This window comes from Pristiophorus japonicus, chromosome 19, assembly GCF_044704955.1.
Source record: "Pristiophorus japonicus isolate sPriJap1 chromosome 19, sPriJap1.hap1, whole genome shotgun sequence".
Classification (NCBI taxonomy): Eukaryota; Metazoa; Chordata; class Chondrichthyes; family Pristiophoridae; genus Pristiophorus; species Pristiophorus japonicus.
Window position 1 is genome coordinate 50,554,095 of NC_091995.1, and position 23,303 is coordinate 50,577,397.

At 42.5% G+C, this 23,303-nt stretch overlaps 15 non-coding genes across 15 annotated transcripts; all 15 read right to left on the reverse strand.

The window, feature by feature from the left end:
* Positions 1-890: 890 nt before the first annotated feature.
* trnag-ucc (transfer RNA glycine (anticodon UCC)) lies at positions 891-962 on the reverse strand. Its single transcript has one exon. It is a non-coding gene; the product is annotated as a tRNA-Gly (tRNA).
* Positions 963-1,550: 588 nt separating this feature from the next.
* trnae-uuc (transfer RNA glutamic acid (anticodon UUC)) lies at positions 1,551-1,622 on the reverse strand. The gene has a single exon. It is a non-coding gene; the product is annotated as a tRNA-Glu (tRNA).
* Positions 1,623-2,209: 587 nt separating this feature from the next.
* trnag-ucc (transfer RNA glycine (anticodon UCC)) lies at positions 2,210-2,281 on the reverse strand. The gene has a single exon. It is a non-coding gene; the product is annotated as a tRNA-Gly (tRNA).
* Positions 2,282-2,878: 597 nt separating this feature from the next.
* Positions 2,879-2,950, reverse strand: trnag-ucc (transfer RNA glycine (anticodon UCC)). Its single transcript has one exon. It is a non-coding gene; the product is annotated as a tRNA-Gly (tRNA).
* Positions 2,951-3,536: 586 nt separating this feature from the next.
* Positions 3,537-3,608, reverse strand: trnag-ucc (transfer RNA glycine (anticodon UCC)). The gene has a single exon. It is a non-coding gene; the product is annotated as a tRNA-Gly (tRNA).
* A 588-nt stretch (positions 3,609-4,196) lies between these two features.
* Positions 4,197-4,268, reverse strand: trnag-ucc (transfer RNA glycine (anticodon UCC)). The gene has a single exon. It is a non-coding gene; the product is annotated as a tRNA-Gly (tRNA).
* A 586-nt stretch (positions 4,269-4,854) lies between these two features.
* On the reverse strand, positions 4,855-4,926 carry trnag-ucc (transfer RNA glycine (anticodon UCC)). Its single transcript has one exon. It is a non-coding gene; the product is annotated as a tRNA-Gly (tRNA).
* Positions 4,927-6,172: 1,246 nt separating this feature from the next.
* trnag-ucc (transfer RNA glycine (anticodon UCC)) lies at positions 6,173-6,244 on the reverse strand. The gene has a single exon. It is a non-coding gene; the product is annotated as a tRNA-Gly (tRNA).
* Positions 6,245-6,830: 586 nt separating this feature from the next.
* Positions 6,831-6,902, reverse strand: trnag-ucc (transfer RNA glycine (anticodon UCC)). The gene has a single exon. It is a non-coding gene; the product is annotated as a tRNA-Gly (tRNA).
* A 586-nt stretch (positions 6,903-7,488) lies between these two features.
* Positions 7,489-7,560, reverse strand: trnag-ucc (transfer RNA glycine (anticodon UCC)). The gene has a single exon. It is a non-coding gene; the product is annotated as a tRNA-Gly (tRNA).
* A 586-nt stretch (positions 7,561-8,146) lies between these two features.
* On the reverse strand, positions 8,147-8,218 carry trnag-ucc (transfer RNA glycine (anticodon UCC)). The gene has a single exon. It is a non-coding gene; the product is annotated as a tRNA-Gly (tRNA).
* Positions 8,219-8,804: 586 nt separating this feature from the next.
* trnag-ucc (transfer RNA glycine (anticodon UCC)) lies at positions 8,805-8,876 on the reverse strand. The gene has a single exon. It is a non-coding gene; the product is annotated as a tRNA-Gly (tRNA).
* A 586-nt stretch (positions 8,877-9,462) lies between these two features.
* trnag-ucc (transfer RNA glycine (anticodon UCC)) lies at positions 9,463-9,534 on the reverse strand. Its single transcript has one exon. It is a non-coding gene; the product is annotated as a tRNA-Gly (tRNA).
* A 1,904-nt stretch (positions 9,535-11,438) lies between these two features.
* On the reverse strand, positions 11,439-11,510 carry trnag-ucc (transfer RNA glycine (anticodon UCC)). The gene has a single exon. It is a non-coding gene; the product is annotated as a tRNA-Gly (tRNA).
* A 5,196-nt stretch (positions 11,511-16,706) lies between these two features.
* trnag-ucc (transfer RNA glycine (anticodon UCC)) lies at positions 16,707-16,778 on the reverse strand. Its single transcript has one exon. It is a non-coding gene; the product is annotated as a tRNA-Gly (tRNA).
* Positions 16,779-23,303: the final 6,525 nt, after the last annotated feature.

A 23,303-nucleotide genomic window follows, 5' to 3' on the forward strand; every position in this document is an offset into this window, starting at 1 on the left:
TTGACGTCTATGGTGATTGACAGTTCATACTATGAATTCAGGTAGCACTGTCGCCAGCACATTATGACACATTGATGACACGTCGACTTAGCATTACAAGCTTTCAAACATGACCCTTTGAAAACAGGTTGCTCAACAAAATCCATGAGCTGCGGCTGGAAGAACTGCTTCCAACCAGAGTCATCAGAGGTTCATTTCATCCACAAGTAGAAATTAACAAATGCGATGGCTGGGAATCGGACCCGGGTCAACTGCTTGGAAGGCAACCATGCTTACCACTGCACCACCATCACACAGCTGAAAACAACCTTTGATAAACCGCACAGTAATCCTGCAGCTTTTTCTGAAGCCGTTTTTGTTCCTTCTGATGCAACTCGACAGATTTGATGAAAGGTAACATCACATGTAATGCAAGATAGACAGATATAAGAAGGCATCGAAGGAACCAGCTAAAAATTGCAATATTTTGCTCACAATTAAATGAATTCCAGATTCACACAATGTATGTCAAGTGTCAACTGGGTATTCTTCAACATTCTTTCCATTTTGTCTGCCTCTGCCCTCTCAGGGAGCAATTCCCCAGAATTTAACTGGAAATGACTCACTGATGTTGTCAAAGAATTTGAAACACTGCTGCTTGACTTGCAGGGCCTGAGCCCAGCTGCAACATTGACGTCTATGGTGATTGACAGTTCATACTATGAATTCAGGTAGCACTGTCGCCAGCACATTATGACACATTGATGACACGTCGACTTAGCATTGCAAGCTTTCAAACATGACCCTTTGAAAACAGGTTGCTCAACAAAATCCATGAGCTGCGGCTGGAAGAACTGCTTCCAACCAGAGTCATCAGAGGTTCATTTCATCCACAAGTAGAAATTGACAAATGTGATGGCTGGGAATCGAACCCGGGTCAACTGCTTGGAAGGCAACCATGCTTACCACTGCACCACCATCACACAGCTGAAAACAACCTTTGATAAACCGCACAGTAATCCTGCAGCTTTTTCTGAAGCCGTTTTTGTTCCTTCTGATGCAACTCGACAGATTTGATGAAAGGTAACATCACATGCAATGCAAGATAGACAGATAAAAGAAAGCATCGAAGGAACCAGCTAAAAATTGCAATATTTTGCTCACAATTAAATGAATTCCAGATTCACACAATGTATGTCAAGTGTCAACTGGGTATTCTTCAACATTCTTCCCATTTTGTCTGCCTCTGCCCTCTCAGGGAGCAATTCCCCAGAATTTAACTGGAAATGACTCACTGATGTTGTTAAAGAATTTGAAACACTGCTGCTTGACTTGCAGGGCCTGAGCCCAGCTGCAACATTGACGTCTATGGTGATTGATAGTTCATACTATGAATTCAGGTAGCACTGTCGCCAGTACATTATGACACATTGATGACACGTCGACTTTGCATTGCAAGCATTCAAACATGACCCTTTGAAAACAGGTTGCTCAACAAAATCCATGAGCTGCTGCTGGAAGAACTGCTTGCAACCAGACATTCATTTCATCCTCAAGTCTAAATTTACAAATGTGATGGCTGGGAATCGAACCCAGGTCAACTGCTTGAAAGGCAACCATGCTTACCACTGCACCACCATCACACAGCTGAAAACAACCTTTGATAAACCGCACAGTAATCCTGCAGCTTTTTCTGAAGCCGTTTTTGTTCCTTCTGATGCAACTCGACAGATTTGATGAAAGGTAACATCACATGTAATGCAAGATAGACAGATAAAAGAAGGCATCGAAGGAACCAGCTAAAAATTGCAATATTTTGCTCACAATTAAATGAATTCCAGATTCACACAATGTATGTCAAGTGTCAACTGGGTATTCTTCAACATTCTTCCCATTTTGTCTGCCTCTGCCCTCTCAGGGAGCAAATCCCCAGAATTTAACTGGAAATGACTCACTGATGTTGTTGAGAAATTTGAAATACTGCTGCTTGACTTGCAGGGCCTGAGCCCCGCTGCAACATTGACGTCTATGGTGATTGACAGCTCATACTATGAATTCAGGTAGCACTGTCACCAGTACATTATGACACATTGACTTTGCATTGCAAGCATTCAAACATGACCCTTTGAAAACAGGTTGCTCAACAAAATCCATGAGCTGCGGCTGGAAGAACTGCTTGCAACCAGAGTCATCAGAGGTTCATTTCATTCTCAAAGTAGAAATTGACAAATGCGATGGCTGGGAATCGGACCCAGGTCAACTGCTTGGAAGGCAACCATGCTTACCACTGCACCACCATCACACAGCTGAAAACAACCTTTGATAAACCGCACAGTAATCCTGCAGCTTTTTCTGAAGCCGTTTTTGCTCCTTCTGATGCAACTCGACAGATTTGATGAAAGGTAACATCACATGTAATGCAAGATAGACAGATAAAAGAAGGCATCGAAGGAACCAGCTAAAAATTGCAATATTTTGCTCACAATTAAATGAATTCCAGATTCACACAATGTATGTCAAGTGTCAACTGGGTATTCTTCAACATTCTTTCCATTTTGTCTGCCTCTGCCCTCTCAGGGAGCAATTCCCCAGAATTTAACTGGAAATGACTCACTGATGTTGTCAAAGAATTTGAAACACTGCTGCTTGACTTGCAGGGCCTGAGCCCAGCTGCAACATTGACGTCTATGGTGATTGACAGTTCATACTATGAATTCAGGTAGCACTGTCGCCAGCACATTATGACACATTGATGACACGTCGACTTAGCATTACAAGCTTTCAAACATGACCCTTTGAAAACAGGTTGCTCAACAAAATCCATGAGCTGCGGCTGGAAGAACTGCTTCCAACCAGAGTCATCAGAGGTTCATTTCATCCACAAGTAGAAATTGACAAATGCGATGGCTGGGAATCGAACCCGGGTCAACTGCTTGGAAGGCAACCATGCTTACCACTGCACCACCATCACACAGCTGAAAACAACCTTTGATAAACCGCACAGTAATCCTGCAGCTTTTTCTGAAGCCGTTTTTGTTCCTTCTGATGCAACTCGACAGATTTGATGAAAGGTAACATCACATGTAATGCAAGATAGACAGATAAAAGAAGGCATCGAAGGAACCAGCTAAAAATTGCAATATTTTGCTCACAATTAAATGAATTCCAGATTCACACAATGTATGTCAAGTGTCAACTGGGTATTCTTCAACATTCTTCCCATTTTGTCTGCCTCTGCCCTCTCAGGGAGCAAATCCCCAGAATTTAACTGGAAATGACTCACTGATGTTGTTGAGAAATTTGAAATACTGCTGCTTGACTTGCAGGGCCTGAGCCCCGCTGCAACATTGACGTCTATGGTGATTGACAGCTCATACTATGAATTCAGGTAGCACTGTCACCAGTACATTATGACACACTGACTTTGCATTGCAAGCATTCAAACATGACCCTTTGAAAACAGGTTGCTCAACAAAATCCATGAGCTGCGGCTGGAAGAACTGCTTGCAACCAGAGTCATCAGAGGTTCATTTCATTCTCAAGTAGAAATTGACAAATGCGATGGCTGGGAATCGGACCCAGGTCAACTGCTTGGAAGGCAACCATGCTTACCACTGCACCACCATCACACAGCTGAAAACAACCTTTGATAAACCGCACAGTAATCCTGCAGCTTTTTCTGAAGCCGTTTTTGCTCCTTCTGATGCAACTCGACAGATTTGATGAAAGGTAACATCACATGTAATGCAAGATAGACAGATAAAAGAAGGCATCGAAGGAACCAGCTAAAAATTGCAATATTTTGCTCACAATTAAATGAATTCCAGATTCACACAATGTATGTCAAGTGTCAACTGGGTATTCTTCAACATTCTTTCCATTTTGTCTGCCTCTGCCCTCTCAGGGAGCAATTCCCCAGAATTTAACTGGAAATGACTCACTGATGTTGTTAAAGAATTTGAAACACTGCTGCTTGACTTGCAGGGCCTGAGCCCAGCTGCAACATTGACGTCTATGGTGATTGATAGTTCATACTATGAATTCAGGTAGCACTGTCGCCAGTACATTATGACACATTGATGACACGTCGACTTTGCATTGCAAGCATTCAAACATGACCCTTTGAAAACAGGTTGCTCAACAAAATACATGAGCTGCTGCTGGAAGAACTGCTTGCAACCAGACGTTCATTTCATCCTCAAGTCTAAATTGACAAATGTGATGGCTGGGAATCGAACCCAGGTCAACTGCTTGGAAGGCAACCATGCTTACCACTGCACCACCATCACACAGCTGAAAACAACCTTTGATAAACCGCACAGTAATCCTGCAGCTTTTTCTGAAGCCGTTTTTGTTCCTTCTGATGCAACTCGACAGATTTGATGAAAGGTAACATCACATGTAATGCAAGATAGACAGATAAAAGAAGGCATCGAAGGAACCAGCTAAAAATTGCAATATTTTGCTCACAATTAAATGAATTCCAGATTCACACAATGTATGTCAAGTGTCAACTGGGTATTCTTCAACATTCTTCCCATTTTGTCTGCCTCTGCCCTCTCAGGGAGCAAATCCCCAGAATTTAACTGGAAATCACTCACTGATGTTGTTGAGAAATTTGAAATACTGCTGCTTGACTTGCAGGGCCTGAGCCCCGCTGCAACATTGACGTCTATGGTGATTGACAGCTCATACTATGAATTCAGGTAGCACTGTCACCAGTACATTATGACACATTGACTTTGCATTGCAAGCATTCAAACATGACCCTTTGAAAACAGGTTGCTCAACAAAATCCATGAGCTGCGGCTGGAAGAACTGCTTGCAACCAGAGTCATCAGAGGTTCATTTCATTCTCAAGTAGAAATTGACAAATGCGATGGCTGGGAATCGGACCCAGGTCAACTGCTTGGAAGGCAACCATGCTTACCACTGCACCACCATCACACAGCTGAAAACAACCTTTGATAAACCGCACAGTAATCCTGCAGCTTTTTCTGAAGCCGTTTTTGCTCCTTCTGATGCAACTCGACAGATTTGATGAAAGGTAACATCACATGTAATGCAAGATAGACAGATAAAAGAAGGCATCGAAGGAACCAGCTAAAAATTGCAATATTTTGCTCACAATTAAATGAATTCCAGATTCACACAATGTATGTCAAGTGTCAACTGGGTATTCTTCAACATTCTTTCCATTTTGTCTGCCTCTGCCCTCTCAGGGAGCAATTCCCCAGAATTTAACTGGAAATGACTCACTGATGTTGTCAAAGAATTTGAAACACTGCTGCTTGACTTGCAGGGCCTGAGCCCAGCTGCAACATTGACGTCTATGGTGATTGACAGTTCATACTATGAATTCAGGTAGCACTGTCGCCAGCACATTATGACACATTGATGACACGTCGACTTAGCATTACAAGCTTTCAAACATGACCCTTTGAAAACAGGTTGCTCAACAAAATCCATGAGCTGCGGCTGGAAGAACTGCTTCCAACCAGAGTCATCAGAGGTTCATTTCATCCACAAGTAGAAATTGACAAATGTGATGGCTGTGAATCGAACCCGGGTCAACTGCTTGGAAGGCAACCATGCTTACCACTGCACCACCATCACACAGCTGAAAACAACCTTTGATAAACCGCACAGTAATCCTGCAGCTTTTTCTGAAGCCGTTTTTGTTCCTTCTGATGCAACTCGACAGATTTGATGAAAGGTAACATCACATGCAATGCAAGATAGACAGATAAAAGAAAGCATCGAAGGAACCAGCTAAAAATTGCAATATTTTGCTCACAATTAAATGAATTCCAGATTCACACAATGTATGTCAAGTGTCAACTGGGTATTCTTCAACATTCTTCCCATTTTGTCTGCCTCTGCCCTCTCAGGGAGCAATTCCCCAGAATTTAACTGGAAATGACTCACTGATGTTGTTAAAGAATTTGAAACACTGCTGCTTGACTTGCAGGGCCTGAGCCCAGCTGCAACATTGACGTCTATGGTGATTGATAGTTCATACTATGAATTCAGGTAGCACTGTCGCCAGTACATTATGACACATTGACTTTGCATTGCAAGCATTCAAACATGACCCTTTGAAAACAGGTTGCTCAACAAAATCCATGAGCTGCTGCTGGAAGAACTGCTTGCAACCAGACGTTCATTTCATTCTCAAGTAGAAATTGACAAATGCGATGGCTGGGAATCGGACCCAGGTCAACTGCTTGGAAGGCAACCATGCTTACCACTGCACCACCATCACACAGCTGAAAACAACCTTTGATAAACCGCACAGTAATCCTGCAGCTTTTTCTGAAGCCGTTTTTGTTCCTTCTGATGCAACTCGACAGATTTGATGAAAGGTAACATCACATGTAATGCAAGATAGACAGATAAAAGAAGGCATCGAAGGAACCAGCTAAAAATTGCAATATTTTGCTCACAATTAAATGAATTCCAGATTCACACAATGTATGTCAAGTGTCAACTGGGTATTCTTCAACATTCTTTCCATTTTGTCTGCCTCTGCCCTCTCAGGGAGCAATTCCCCAGAATTTAACTGGAAATGACTCACTGACGTTGTCAAAGAATTTGAAACACTGCTGCTTGACTTGCAGGGCCTGAGCCCAGCTGCAACATTGACGTCTATGGTGATTGACAGTTCATACTATGAATTCAGGTAGCACTGTCACCAGTACATTATAACACATTGACTTTGCATTGCAAGCATTCAAACATGACCCTTTGAAAACAGGTTGCTCAACAAAATCCATGAGCTGCGGCTGGAAGAACTGCTTGCAACCAGAGTCATCAGAGGTTCATTTCATTCTCAAGTAGAAATTGACAAATGCGATGGCTGGGAATCGGACCCAGGTCAACTGCTTGGAAGGCAACCATGCTTACCACTGCACCACCATCACACAGCTGAAAACAACCTTTGATAAACCGCACAGTAATCCTGCAGCTTTTTCTGAAGCCGTTTTTGTTCCTTCTGATGCAACTCGACAGATTTGATGAAAGGTAACATCACATGTAATGCAAGATAGACAGATAAAAGAAGGCATCGAAGGAACCAGCTAAAAATTGCAAGATTTTGCTCACAATTAAATGAATTCCAGATTCACACAATGTATGTCAAGTGTCAACTGGGTATTCTTCAACATTCTTTCCATTTTGTCTGCCTCTGCCCTCTCAGGGAGCAATTCCCCAGAATTTAACTGGAAATGACTCACTGACGTTGTTGAGGAATTTGAAATACTGCTGCTTGACTTGCAGGGCCTGAGCCCCGCTGCAACATTGACGTCTATGGTGGTTGACAGCTCATACTATGAATTCAGGTAGCACTGTCACCAGTACATTATGACACATTGACTTTGCATTGCAAGCATTCAAACATGACCCTTTGAAAACAGGTTGCTCAACAAAATCCATGAGCTGCGGCTGGAAGAACTGCTTCCAACCAGAGTCATCAGAGGTTCATTTCATCCACAAGTAGAAATTGACAAATGTGATGGCTGGGAATCGGACCCAGGTCAACTGCTTGGAAGGCAACCATGCTTACCACTGCACCACCATCACACAGCTGAAAACAACCTTTGATAAACCGCACAGTAATCCTGCAGCTTTTTCTGAAGCCGTTTTTGTTCCTTCTGATGCAACTCGACAGATTTGATGAAAGGTAACATCACATGTAATGCAAGATAGACAGATAAAAGAAGGCATCGAAGGAACCAGCTAAAAATTGCAATATTTTGCTCACAATTAAATGAATTCCAGATTCACACAATGTATGTCAAGTGTCAACTGGGTATTCTTCAACATTCTTTCCATTTTGTCTGCCTCTGCCCTCTCAGGGAGCAATTCCCCAGAATTTAACTGGAAATGACTCACTGATGTTGTCAAAGAATTTGAAACACTGCTGCTTGACTTGCAGGGCCTGAGCCCAGCTGCAACATTGACGTCTATGGTGATTGACAGTTCATACTATGAATTCAGGTAGCACTGTCACCAGTACATTATGACACATTGACTTTGCATTGCAAGCATTCAAACATGACCCTTTGAAAACAGGTTGCTCAACAAAATCCATGAGCTGCGGCTGGAAGAACTGCTTGCAACCAGAGTCATCAGAGGTTCATTTCATTCTCAAGTAGAAATTGACAAATGCGATGGCTGGGAATCGGACCCAGGTCAACTGCTTGGAAGGCAACCATGCTTACCACTGCACCACCATCACACAGCTGAAAACAACCTTTGATAAACCGCACAGTAATCCTGCAGCTTTTTCTGAAGCCGTTTTTGTTCCTTCTGATGCAACTCGACAGATTTGATGAAAGGTAACATCACATGTAATGCAAAATAGACAGATAAAAGAAGGCATCGAAGGAACCAGCTAAAAATTGCAATATTTTGCTCACAATTAAATGAATTCCAGATTCACACAATGTATGTCAAGTGTCAACTGGGTATTCTTCAACATTCTTTCCATTTTTTCTGCCTCTGCCCTCTCAGGGAGCAATTCCCCAGAATTTAACTGGAAATGACTCACTTATGTTGTCAAAGAATTTGAAACACTGCTGCTTGACTTGCAGGGCCTGAGCCCAGCTGCAACATTGACGTCTATGGTGATTGACAGCTCATACTATGAATTCAGGTAGCACTGTCACCAGTACATTATGACACATTGACTTTGCATTGCAAGCATTCAAACATGACCCTTTGAAAACAGGTTGCTCAACAAAATCCATGAGCTGCGGCTGGAAGAACTGCTTGCAACCAGAGTCATCAGAGGTTCATTTCATTCTCAAGTAGAAATTGACAAATGCGATGGCTGGGAATCGGACCCAGGTCAACTGCTTGGAAGGCAACCATGCTTACCACTGCACCACCATCACACAGCTGAAAACAACCTTTGATAAACCGCACAGTAATCCTGCAGCTTTTTCTGAAGCCGTTTTTGTTCCTTCTGATGCAACTCGACAGATTTGATGAAAGGTAACATCACATGTAATGCAAGATAGACAGATAAAAGAAGGCATCGAAGGAACCAGCTAAAAATTGCAATATTTTGCTCACAATTAAATGAATTCCAGATTCACACAATGTATGTCAAGTGTCAACTGGGTATTCTTCAACATTCTTTCCATTTTGTCTGCCTCTGCCCTCTCAGGGAGCAATTCCCCAGAATTTAACTGGAAATGACTCACTGATGTTGTCAAAGAATTTGAAACACTGCTGCTTGACTTGCAGGGCCTGAGCCCAGCTGCAACATTGACGTCTATGGTGATTGACAGTTCATACTATGAATTCAGGTAGCACTGTCACCAGTACATTATGACACATTGACTTTGCATTGCAAGCATTCAAACATGACCCTTTGAAAACAGGTTGCTCAACAAAATCCATGAGCTGAGGCTGGAAGAACTGCTTGCAACCAGAGTCATCAGAGGTTCATTTCATTCTCAAGTAGAAATTGACAAATGCGATGGCTGGGAATCGGACCCAGGTCAACTGCTTGGAAGGCAACCATGCTTACCACTGCACCACCATCACACAGCTGAAAACAACCTTTGATAAACCGCACAGTAATCCTGCAGCTTTTTCTGAAGCCGTTTTTGTTCCTTCTGATGCAACTCGACAGATTTGATGAAAGGTAACATCACATGTAATGCAAAATAGACAGATAAAAGAAGGCATCGAAGGAACCAGCTAAAAATTGCAATATTTTGCTCACAATTAAATGAATTCCAGATTCACACAATGTATGTCAAGTGTCAACTGGGTATTCTTCAACATTCTTTCCATTTTTTCTGCCTCTGCCCTCTCAGGGAGCAATTCCCCAGAATTTAACTGGAAATGACTCACTGATGTTGTCAAAGAATTTGAAACACTGCTGCTTGACTTGCAGGGCCTGAGCCCAGCTGCAACATTGACGTCTATGGTGATTGACAGCTCATACTATGAATTCAGGTAGCACTGTCACCAGTACATTATGACACATTGACTTTGCATTGCAAGCATTCAAACATGACCCTTTGAAAACAGGTTGCTCAACAAAATCCATGAGCTGCGGCTGGAAGAACTGCTTGCAACCAGAGTCATCAGAGGTTCATTTCATTCTCAAGTAGAAATTGACAAATGCGATGGCTGGGAATCGGACCCAGGTCAACTGCTTGGAAGGCAACCATGCTTACCACTGCACCACCATCACACAGCTGAAAACAACCTTTGATAAACCGCACAGTAATCCTGCAGCTTTTTCTGAAGCCGTTTTTGTTCCTTCTGATGCAACTCGACAGATTTGATGAAAGGTAACATCACATGTAATGCAAGATAGACAGATAAAAGAAGGCATCGAAGGAACCAGCTAAAAATTGCAATATTTTGCTCACAATTAAATGAATTCCAGATTCACACAATGTATGTCAAGTGTCAACTGGGTATTCTTCAACATTCTTCCCATTTTGTCTGCCTCTGCCCTCTCAGGGAGCAAATCCCCAGAATTTAACTGGAAATGACTCACTGATGTTGTTGAGAAATTTGAAATACTGCTGCTTGACTTGCAGGGCCTGAGCCCCGCTGCAACATTGACGTCTATGGTGATTGACAGCTCATACTATGAATTCAGGTAGCACTGTCACCAGTACATTATGACACACTGACTTTGCATTGCAAGCATTCAAACATGACCCTTTGAAAACAGGTTGCTCAACAAAATCCATGAGCTGCGGCTGGAAGAACTGCTTGCAACCAGAGTCATCAGAGGTTCATTTCATTCTCAAGTAGAAATTGACAAATGCGATGGCTGGGAATCGGACCCAGGTCAACTGCTTGGAAGGCAACCATGCTTACCACTGCACCACCATCACACAGCTGAAAACAACCTTTGATAAACCGCACAGTAATCCTGCAGCTTTTTCTGAAGCCGTTTTTGCTCCTTCTGATGCAACTCGACAGATTTGATGAAAGGTAACATCACATGTAATGCAAGATAGACAGATAAAAGAAGGCATCGAAGGAACCAGCTAAAAATTGCAATATTTTGCTCACAATTAAATGAATTCCAGATTCACACAATGTATGTCAAGTGTCAACTGGGTATTCTTCAACATTCTTTCCATTTTGTCTGCCTCTGCCCTCTCAGGGAGCAATTCCCCAGAATTTAACTGGAAATGACTCACTGATGTTGTTAAAGAATTTGAAACACTGCTGCTTGACTTGCAGGGCCTGAGCCCAGCTGCAACATTGACGTCTATGGTGATTGATAGTTCATACTATGAATTCAGGTAGCACTGTCGCCAGTACATTATGACACATTGATGACACGTCGACTTTGCATTGCAAGCATTCAAACATGACCCTTTGAAAACAGGTTGCTCAACAAAATACATGAGCTGCTGCTGGAAGAACTGCTTGCAACCAGACGTTCATTTCATCCTCAAGTCTAAATTGACAAATGTGATGGCTGGGAATCGAACCCAGGTCAACTGCTTGGAAGGCAACCATGCTTACCACTGCACCACCATCACACAGCTGAAAACAACCTTTGATAAACCGCACAGTAATCCTGCAGCTTTTTCTGAAGCCGTTTTTGTTCCTTCTGATGCAACTCGACAGATTTGATGAAAGGTAACATCACATGTAATGCAAGATAGACAGATAAAAGAAGGCATCGAAGGGACCAGCTAAAAATTGCAATATTTTGCTCACAATTAAATGAATTCCAGATTCACACAATGTATGTCAAGTGTCAACTGGGTATTCTTCAACATTCTTCCCATTTTGTCTGCCTCTGCCCTCTCAGGGAGCAAATCCCCAGAATTTAACTGGAAATCACTCACTGATGTTGTTGAGAAATTTGAAATACTGCTGCTTGACTTGCAGGGCCTGAGCCCCGCTGCAACATTGACGTCTATGGTGATTGACAGCTCATACTATGAATTCAGGTAGCACTGTCACCAGTACATTATGACACATTGACTTTGCATTGCAAGCATTCAAACATGACCCTTTGAAAACAGGTTGCTCAACAAAATCCATGAGCTGCGGCTGGAAGAACTGCTTGCAACCAGAGTCATCAGAGGTTCATTTCATTCTCAAGTAGAAATTGACAAATGCGATGGCTGGGAATCGGACCCAGGTCAACTGCTTGGAAGGCAACCATGCTTACCACTGCACCACCATCACACAGCTGAAAACAACCTTTGATAAACCGCACAGTAATCCTGCAGCTTTTTCTGAAGCCGTTTTTGCTCCTTCTGATGCAACTCGACAGATTTGATGAAAGGTAACATCACATGTAATGCAAGATAGACAGATAAAAGAAGGCATCGAAGGAACCAGCTAAAAATTGCAATATTTTGCTCACAATTAAATGAATTCCAGATTCACACAATGTATGTCAAGTGTCAACTGGGTATTCTTCAACATTCTTTCCATTTTGTCTGCCTCTGCCCTCTCAGGGAGCAATTCCCCAGAATTTAACTGGAAATGACTCACTGATGTTGTCAAAGAATTTGAAACACTGCTGCTTGACTTGCAGGGCCTGAGCCCAGCTGCAACATTGACGTCTATGGTGATTGACAGTTCATACTATGAATTCAGGTAGCACTGTCGCCAGCACATTATGACACATTGATGACACGTCGACTTAGCATTACAAGCTTTCAAACATGACCCTTTGAAAACAGGTTGCTCAACAAAATCCATGAGCTGCGGCTGGAAGAACTGCTTCCAACCAGAGTCATCAGAGGTTCATTTCATCCACAAGTAGAAATTGACAAATGTGATGGCTGTGAATCGAAGCCGGGTCAACTGCTTGGAAGGCAACCATGCTTACCACTGCACCACCATCACACAGCTGAAAACAACCTTTGATAAACCGCACAGTAATCCTGCAGCTTTTTCTGAAGCCGTTTTTGTTCCTTCTGATGCAACTCGACAGATTTGATGAAAGGTAACATCACATGCAATGCAAGATAGACAGATAAAAGAAAGCATCGAAGGAACCAGCTAAAAATTGCAATATTTTGCTCACAATTAAATGAATTCCAGATTCACACAATGTATGTCAAGTGTCAACTGGGTATTCTTCAACATTCTTCCCATTTTGTCTGCCTCTGCCCTCTCAGGGAGCAATTCCCCAGAATTTAACTGGAAATGACTCACTGATGTTGTTAAAGAATTTGAAACACTGCTGCTTGACTTGCAGGGCCTGAGCCCAGCTGCAACATTGACGTCTATGGTGATTGATAGTTCATACTATGAATTCAGGTAGCACTGTCGCCAGTACATTATGACACATTGACTTTGCATTGCAAGCATTCAAACATGACCCTTTGAAAACAGGTTGCTCAACAAAATCCATGAGCTGCTGCTGGAAGAACTGCTTGCAACCAGACGTTCATTTCATTCTCAAGTAGAAATTGACAAATGCGATGGCTGGGAATCGGACCCAGGTCAACTGCTTGGAAGGCAACCATGCTTACCACTGCACCACCATCACACAGCTGAAAACAACCTTTGATAAACCGCACAGTAATCCTGCAGCTTTTTCTGAAGCCGTTTTTGTTCCTTCTGATGCAACTCGACAGATTTGATGAAAGGTAACATCACATGTAATGCAAGATAGACAGATAAAAGAAGGCATCGAAGGAACCAGCTAAAAATTGCAATATTTTGCTCACAATTAAATGAATTCCAGATTCACACAATGTATGTCAAGTGTCAACTGGGTATTCTTCAACATTCTTTCCATTTTGTCTGCCTCTGCCCTCTCAGGGAGCAATTCCCCAGAATTTAACTGGAAATGACTCACTGATGTTGTCAAAGAATTTGAAACACTGCTGCTTGACTTGCAGGGCCTGAGCCCAGCTGCAACATTGACGTCTATGGTGATTGACAGTTCATACTATGAATTCAGGTAGCACTGTCGCCAGCACATTATGACACATTGATGACACGTCGACTTAGCATTACAAGCTTTCAAACATGACCCTTTGAAAACAGGTTGCTCAACAAAATCCATGAGCTGCGGCTGGAAGAACTGCTTCCAACCAGAGTCATCAGAGGTTCATTTCATCCACAAGTAGAAATTGACAAATGTGATGGCTGTGAATCGAAGCCGGGTCAACTGCTTGGAAGGCAACCATGCTTACCACTGCACCACCATCACACAGCTGAAAACAACCTTTGATAAACCGCACAGTAATCCTGCAGCTTTTTCTGAAGCCGTTTTTGTTCCTTCTGATGCAACTCGACAGATTTGATGAAAGGTAACATCACATGCAATGCAAGATAGACAGATAAAAGAAAGCATCGAAGGAACCAGCTAAAAATTGCAATATTTTGCTCACAATTAAATGAATTCCAGATTCACACAATGTATGTCAAGTGTCAACTGGGTATTCTTCAACATTCTTCCCATTTTGTCTGCCTCTGCCCTCTCAGGGAGCAATTCCCCAGAATTTAACTGGAAATGACTCACTGATGTTGTTAAAGAATTTGAAACACTGCTGCTTGACTTGCAGGGCCTGAGCCCAGCTGCAACATTGACGTCTATGGTGATTGATAGTTCATACTATGAATTCAGGTAGCACTGTCGCCAGTACATTATGACACATTGACTTTGCATTGCAAGCATTCAAACATGACCCTTTGAAAACAGGTTGCTCAACAAAATCCATGAGCTGCTGCTGGAAGAACTGCTTGCAACCAGACGTTCATTTCATTCTCAAGTAGAAATTGACAAATGCGATGGCTGGGAATCGGACCCAGGTCAACTGCTTGGAAGGCAACCATGCTTACCACTGCACCACCATCACACAGCTGAAAACAACCTTTGATAAACCGCACAGTAATCCTGCAGCTTTTTCTGAAGCCGTTTTTGTTCCTTCTGATGCAACTCGACAGATTTGATGAAAGGTAACATCACATGTAATGCAAGATAGACAGATAAAAGAAGGCATCGAAGGAACCAGCTAAAAATTGCAATATTTTGCTCACAATTAAATGAATTCCAGATTCACACAATGTATGTCAAGTGTCAACTGGGTATTCTTCAACATTCTTTCCATTTTGTCTGCCTCTGCCCTCTCAGGGAGCAATTCCCCAGAATTTAACTGGAAATGACTCACTGATGTTGTCAAAGAATTTGAAACACTGCTGCTTGACTTGCAGGGCCTGAGCCCAGCTGCAACATTGACGTCTATGGTGATTGACAGTTCATACTATGAATTCAGGTAGCACTGTCACCAGTACATTATAACACATTGACTTTGCATTGCAAGCATTCAAACATGACCCTTTGAAAACAGGTTGCTCAACAAAATCCATGAGCTGCGGCTGGAAGAACTGCTTGCAACCAGAGTCATCAGAGGTTCATTTCATTCTCAAGTAGAAATTGACAAATGCGATGGCTGGGAATCGGACCCAGGTCAACTGCTTGGAAGGCAACCATGCTTACCACTGCACCACCATCACACAGCTGAAAACAACCTTTGATAAACCGCACAGTAATCCTGCAGCTTTTTCTGAAGCCGTTTTTGTTCCTTCTGATGCAAGTCGACAGATTTGATGAAAGGTAACATCACATGGAATGCAAGATAGACAGATAAAAGAAGGCATCGAAGGAACCAGCTAAAAATTGCAAGATTTTGCTCACAATTAAATGAATTCCAGATTCACACAATGTATGTCAAGTGTCAACTGGGTATTCTTCAACATTCTTTCCATTTTGTCTGCCTCTGCCCTCTCAGGGAGCAATTCCCCAGAATTTAACTGGAAATGACTCACTGACGTTGTTGAGGAATTTGAAATACTGCTGCTTGACTTGCAGGGCCTGAGCCCCGCTGCAACATTGACGTCTATGGTGGTTGACAGCTCATACTATGAATTCAGGTAGCACTGTCACCAGTACATTATGACACATTGACTTTGCATTGCAAGCATTCAAACATGACCCTTTGAAAACAGGTTGCTCAACAAAATCCATGAGCTGCGGCTGGAAGAACTGCTTGCAACCAGAGTCATCAGAGGTTCATTTCATTCTCAAGTAGAAATTGACAAATGCGATGGCTGGGAATCGGACCCAGGTCAACTGCTTGGAAGGCAACCATGCTTACCACTGCACCACCATCACACAGCTGAAAACAACCTTTGATAAACCGCACAGTAATCCTGCAGCTTTTTCTGAAGCCGTTTTTGTTCCTTCTGATGCAACTCGACAGATTTGATGAAAGGTAACATCACATGTAATGCAAGATAGACAGATAAAAGAAGGCATCGAAGGAACCAGCTAAAAATTGCAATATTTTGCTCACAATTAAATGAATTCCAGATTCACACAATGTATGTCAAGTGTCAACTGGGTATTCTTCAACATTCTTTCCATTTTGTCTGCCTCTGCCCTCTCAGGGAGCAATTCCCCAGAATTTAACTGGAAATGACTCACTGATGTTGTCAAAGAATTTGAAACACTGCTGCTTGACTTGCAGGGCCTGAGCCCAGCTGCAACATTGACGTCTATGGTGATTGACAGCTCATACTATGAATTCAGGTAGCACTGTCACCAGTACATTATGACACATTGACTTTGCATTGCAAGCATTCAAACATGACCCTTTGAAAACAGGTTGCTCAACAAAATCCATGAGCTGCGGCTGGAAGAACTGCTTCCAACCAGAGTCATCAGAGGTTCATTTCATCCACAAGTAGAAATTGACAAATGTGATGGCTGGGAATCGGACCCAGGTCAACTGCTTGGAAGGCAACCATGCTTACCACTGCACCACCATCACACAGCTGAAAACAACCTTTGATAAACCGCACAGTAATCCTGCAGCTTTTTCTGAAGCCGTTTTTGTTCCTTCTGATGCAACTCGACAGATTTGATGAAAGGTAACATCACATGTAATGCAAGATAGACAGATAAAAGAAGGCATCGAAGGAACCAGCTAAAAATTGCAATATTTTGCTCACAATTAAATGAATTCCAGATTCACACAATGTATGTCAAGTGTCAACTGGGTATTCTTCAACATTCTTTCCATTTTGTCTGCCTCTGCCCTCTCAGGGAGCAATTCCCCAGAATTTAACTGGAAATGACTCACTGATGTTGTCAAAGAATTTGAAACACTGCTGCTTGACTTGCAGGGCCTGAGCCCAGCTGCAACATTGACGTCTATGGTGATTGACAGTTCATACTATGAATTCAGGTAGCACTGTCACCAGTACATTATGACACATTGACTTTGCATTGCAAGCATTCAAACATGACCCTTTGAAAACAGGTTGCTCAACAAAATCCATGAGCTGCGGCTGGAAGAACTGCTTGCAACCAGAGTCATCAGAGGTTCATTTCATTCTCAAGTAGAAATTGACAAATGCGATGGCTGGGAATCGGACCCAGGTCAACTGCTTGGAAGGCAACCATGCTTACCACTGCACCACCATCACACAGCTGAAAACAACCTTTGATAAACCGCACAGTAATCCTGCAGCTTTTTCTGAAGCCGTTTTTGTTCCTTCTGATGCAACTCGACAGATTTGATGAAAGGTAACATCACATGTAATGCAAAATAGACAGATAAAAGAAGGCATCGAAGGAACCAGCTAAAAATTGCAATATTTTGCTCACAATTAAATGAATTCCAGATTCACACAATGTATGTCAAGTGTCAACTGGGTATTCTTCAACATTCTTTCCATTTTTTCTGCCTCTGCCCTCTCAGGGAGCAATTCCCCAGAATTTAACTGGAAATGACTCACTGATGTTGTCAAAGAATTTGAAACACTGCTGCTTGACTTGCAGGGCCTGAGCCCAGCTGCAACATTGACGTCTATGGTGATTGACAGCTCATACTATGAATTCAGGTAGCACTGTCACCAGTACATTATGACACATTGACTTTGCATTGCAAGCATTCAAACATGACCCTTTGAAAACAGGTTGCTCAACAAAATCCATGAGCTGCGGCTGGAAGAACTGCTTGCAACCAGAGTCATCAGAGGTTCATTTCATTCTCAAGTAGAAATTGACAAATGCGATGGCTGGGAATCGGACCCAGGTCAACTGCTTGGAAGGCAACCATGCTTACCACTGCACCACCATCACACAGCTGAAAACAACCTTTGATAAACCGCACAGTAATCCTGCAGCTTTTTCTGAAGCCGTTTTTGTTCCTTCTGATGCAACTCGACAGATTTGATGAAAGGTAACATCACATGTAATGCAAGATAGACAGATAAAAGAAGGCATCGAAGGAACCAGCTAAAAATTGCAATATTTTGCTCACAATTAAATGAATTCCAGATTCACACAATGTATGTCAAGTGTCAACTGGGTATTCTTCAACATTCTTTCCATTTTGTCTGCCTCTGCCCTCTCAGGGAGCAATTCCCCAGAATTTAACTGGAAATGACTCACTGATGTTGTCAAAGAATTTGAAACACTGCTGCTTGACTTGCAGGGCCTGAGCCCAGCTGCAACATTGACGTCTATGGTGATTGACAGTTCATACTATGAATTCAGGTAGCACTGTCACCAGTACATTATGACACATTGACTTTGCATTGCAAGCATTCAAACATGACCCTTTGAAAACAGGTTGCTCAACAAAATCCATGAGCTGCGGCTGGAAGAACTGCTTGCAACCAGAGTCATCAGAGGTTCATTTCATTCTCAAGTAGAAATTGACAAATGCGATGGCTGGGAATCGGACCCAGGTCAACTGCTTGGAAGGCAACCATGCTTACCACTGCACCACCATCACACAGCTGAAAACAACCTTTGATAAACCGCACAGTAATCCTGCAGCTTTTTCTGAAGCCGTTTTTGTTCCTTCTGATGCAACTCGACAGATTTGATGAAAGGTAACATCACATGTAATGCAAAATAGACAGATAAAAGAAGGCATCGAAGGAACCAGCTAAAAATTGCAATATTTTGCTCACAATTAAATGAATTCCAGATTCACACAATGTATGTCAAGTGTCAACTGGGTATTCTTCAACATTCTTTCCATTTTTTCTGCCTCTGCCCTCTCAGGGAGCAATTCCCCAGAATTTAACTGGAAATGACTCACTGATGTTGTCAAAGAATTTGAAACACTGCTGCTTGACTTGCAGGGCCTGAGCCCAGCTGCAACATTGACGTCTATGGTGATTGACAGCTCATACTATGAATTCAGGTAGCACTGTCACCAGTACATTATGACACATTGACTTTGCATTGCAAGCATTCAAACATGACCCTTTGAAAACAGGTTGCTCAACAAAATCCATGAGCTGCGGCTGGAAGAACTGCTTGCAACCAGAGTCATCAGAGGTTCATTTCATTCTCAAGTAGAAATTGACAAATGCGATGGCTGGGAATCGGACCCAGGTCAACTGCTTGGAAGGCAACCATGCTTACCACTGCACCACCATCACACAGCTGAAAACAACCTTTGATAAACCGCACAGTAATCCTGCAGCTTTTTCTGAAGCCGTTTTTGTTCCTTCTGATGCAACTCGACAGATTTGATGAAAGGTAACATCACATGTAATGCAAGATAGACAGATAAAAGAAGGCATCGAAGGAACCAGCTAAAAATTGCAATATTTTGCTCACAATTAAATGAATTCCAGATTCACACAATGTATGTCAAGTGTCAACTGGGTATTCTTCAACATTCTTTCCATTTTGTCTGCCTCTGCCCTCTCAGGGAGCAATTCCCCAGAATTTAACTGGAAATGACTCACTGATGTTGTCAAAGAATTTGAAACACTGCTGCTTGACTTGCAGGGCCTGAGCCCAGCTGCAACATTGACGTCTATGGTGATTGACAGTTCATACTATGAATTCAGGTAGCACTGTCACCAGTACATTATGACACATTGACTTTGCATTGCAAGCATTCAAACATGACCCTTTGAAAACAGGTTGCTCAACAAAATCCATGAGCTGCGGCTGGAAGAACTGCTTGCAACCAGAGTCATCAGAGGTTCATTTCATTCTCAAGTAGAAATTGACAAATGCGATGGCTGGGAATCGGACCCAGGTCAACTGCTTGGAAGGCAACCATGCTTACCACTGCACCACCATCACACAGCTGAAAACAACCTTTGATAAACCGCACAGTAATCCTGCAGCTTTTTCTGTAGCCGTTTTTGTTCCTTCTGATGCAACTCGACAGATTTGATGAAAGGTAACATCACATGTAATGCAAGATAGACAGATAAAAGAAGGCATCGAAGGAACCAGCTAAAAATTGCAATATTATGCTCACAATTAAATGAATTCCAGATTCACACAATGTATGTCAAGTATCAACTGGGTATTCTTCAACATTCTTTCCATTTTGTCTGCCTCTGCCCTCTCAGGGAGCAATTCCCCAGAATTTAACTGGAAATGACTCACTGATGTTGTCAAAGAATTTGAAACACTGCTGCTTGACTTGCAGGGCCTGAGCCCAGCTGCAACATTGACGTCTATGGTGATTGACAGTTCATACTATGAATTCAGGTAGCACTGTCACCAGTACATTATGACACATTGACTTTGCATTGCAAGCATTCAAACATGACCCTTTGAAAACAGGTTGCTCAACAAAATCCATGAGCTGCGGCTGGAAGAACTGCTTGCAACCAGAGTCATCAGAGGTTCATTTCATTCTCAAGTAGAAATTAACAAATGCGATGGCTGGGAATCGGACCCAGGTCAACTGCTTGGAAGGCAACCATGCTTACCACTGCACCACCATCACACAGCTGAAAACAACCTTTGATAAACCGCACAGTAATCCTGCAGCTTTTTCTGAAGCCGTTTTTGTTCCTTCTGATGCAACTCGACAGATTTGATGAAAGGTAACATCACATGTAATGCAAGATAGACAGATAAAAGAAGGCATCGAAGGAACCAGCTAAAAATTGCAATATTTTGCTCACAATTAAATGAATTCCAGATTCACACAATGTATGTCAAGTGTCAACTGGGTATTCTTCAACATTCTTTCCATTTTGTCTGCCTCTGCCCTCTCAGGGAGCAATTCCCCAGAATTTAACTGGAAATGACTCACTGATGTTGTCAAATAATTTGAAACACTGCTGCTTGACTTGCAGGGCCTGAGCCCAGCTGCAACATTGACGTCTATGGTGATTGACAGCTCATACTGTGAATTCAGGTAGCACTGTCACCAGTACATTATGACACATTGATTTTGCATTGCAAGCATTCAAACATGACCCTTTGAAAACAGGTTGCTCAACAAAATCCATGAGCTGCGGCTGGAAGAACTGCTTGCAACCAGAGTCATCAGAGGTTCATTTCATTCTCAAGTAGAAATTGACAAATGCGATGGCTGGGAATCGGACCCAGGTCAACTGCTTGGAAGGCAACCATGCTTACCACTGCACCACCATCACACAGCTGAAAACAACCTTTGATAAACCGCACAGTAATCCTGCAGCTTTTTCTGAAGCCGTTTTTGTTCCTTCTGATGCAACTCGACAGATTTGATGAAAGGTAACATCACATGTAATGCAAGATAGACAGATAAAAGAAGGCATCGAAGGAACCAGCTAAAAATTGCAATATTTTGCTCACAATTAAATGAATTCCAGATTCACACAATGTATGTCAAGTGTCAACTGGGTATTCTTCAACATTCTTTCCATTTTGACTGCCTCTGCCCTCTCAGGGAGCAATTCCCCAGAATTTAACTGGAAATGACTCACTGATGTTGTCAAAGAATTTGAAACACTGCTGCTTGACTTGCAGGGCCTGAGCCCAGCTGCAACATTGACGTCTATGGTGATTGACAGTTCATACTATGAATTCAGGTAGCACTGTCACCAGTACATTATGACACATTGACTTTGCATTGCAAGCATTCAAACATGACCCTTTGAAAACAGGTTGCTCAACAAAATCCATGAGCTGCGGCTGGAAGAACTGCTTGCAACCAGAGTCATCAGAGGTTCATTTCATTCTCAAGTAGAAATTGACAAATGCGATGGCTGGGAATCGGACCCAGGTCAACTGCTTGGAAGGCAACCATGCTTACCACTGCACCACCATCACACAGCTGAAAACAACCTTTGATAAACCGCACAGTAATCCTGCAGCTTTTTCTGAAGCCGTTTTTGTTCCTTCTGATGCAACTCGACAGATTTGATGAAAGGTAACATCACATGTAATGCAAGATAGACAGATAAAAGAAGGCATCGAAGGAACCAGCTAAAAATTGCAATATTTTGCTCACAATTAAATGAATTCCAGATTCACACAATGTATGTCAAATGTCAACTGGGTATTCTTCAACATTCTTCCCATTTTGTCTGCCTCTGCCCTCTCAGGGAGCAATTCCCCAGAATTTAACTGGAAATGACTCACTGATGTTGTCAAAGAATTTGAAACACTGCTGCTTGACTTGCAGGGCCTGAGCCCAGCTGCAACATTGACGTCTATGGTGATTGACAGCTCATACTATGAATTCAGGTAGCACTGTCACCAGTACATTATGACACATTGACTTTGCATTGCAAGCATTCAAACATGACCCTTTGAAAACAGGTTGCTCAACAAAATCCATGAGCTGCGGCTGGAAGAACTGCTTGCAACCAGAGTCATCAGAGGTTCATTTCATTCTCAAGTAGAAATTGACAAATGCGATGGCTGGGAATCGGACCCAGGTCAACTGCTTGGAAGGCAACCATGCTTACCACTGCACCACCATCACACAGCTGAAAACAACCTTTGATAAACCGCACAGTAATCCTGCAGCTTTTTCTGAAGCCGTTTTTGTTCCTTCTGATGCAACTCGACAGATTTGATGAAAGGTAACATCACATGTAATGCAAGATAGACAGATAAAAGAAGGCATCGAAGGAACCAGCTAAAAATTGCAATATTTTGCTCACAATTAAATGAATTCCAGATTCACACAATGTATGTCAAGTATCAACTGGGTATTCTTCAACATTCTTTCCATTTTGTCTGCCTCTGCCCTCTCAGGGAGCAATTCCCCAGAATTTAACTGGAAATGACTCACTGATGTTGTCAAAGAATTTGAAACACTGCTGCTTGACTTGCAGGGCCTGAGCCCAGTTGCAACATTGACGTCTATGGTGATTGACAGTTCATACTATGAATTCAGGTAGCACTGTCACCAGTACATTATGACACATTGACTTTGCATTGCAAGCATTCAAACATGACCCTTTGAAAACAGGTTGCTCAACAAAATCCATGAGCTGCGGCTGGAAGAACTGCTTGCAACCAGAGTCATCAGAGGTTCATTTCATTCTCAAGTAGAAATTGACAAATGCGATGGCTGGGAATC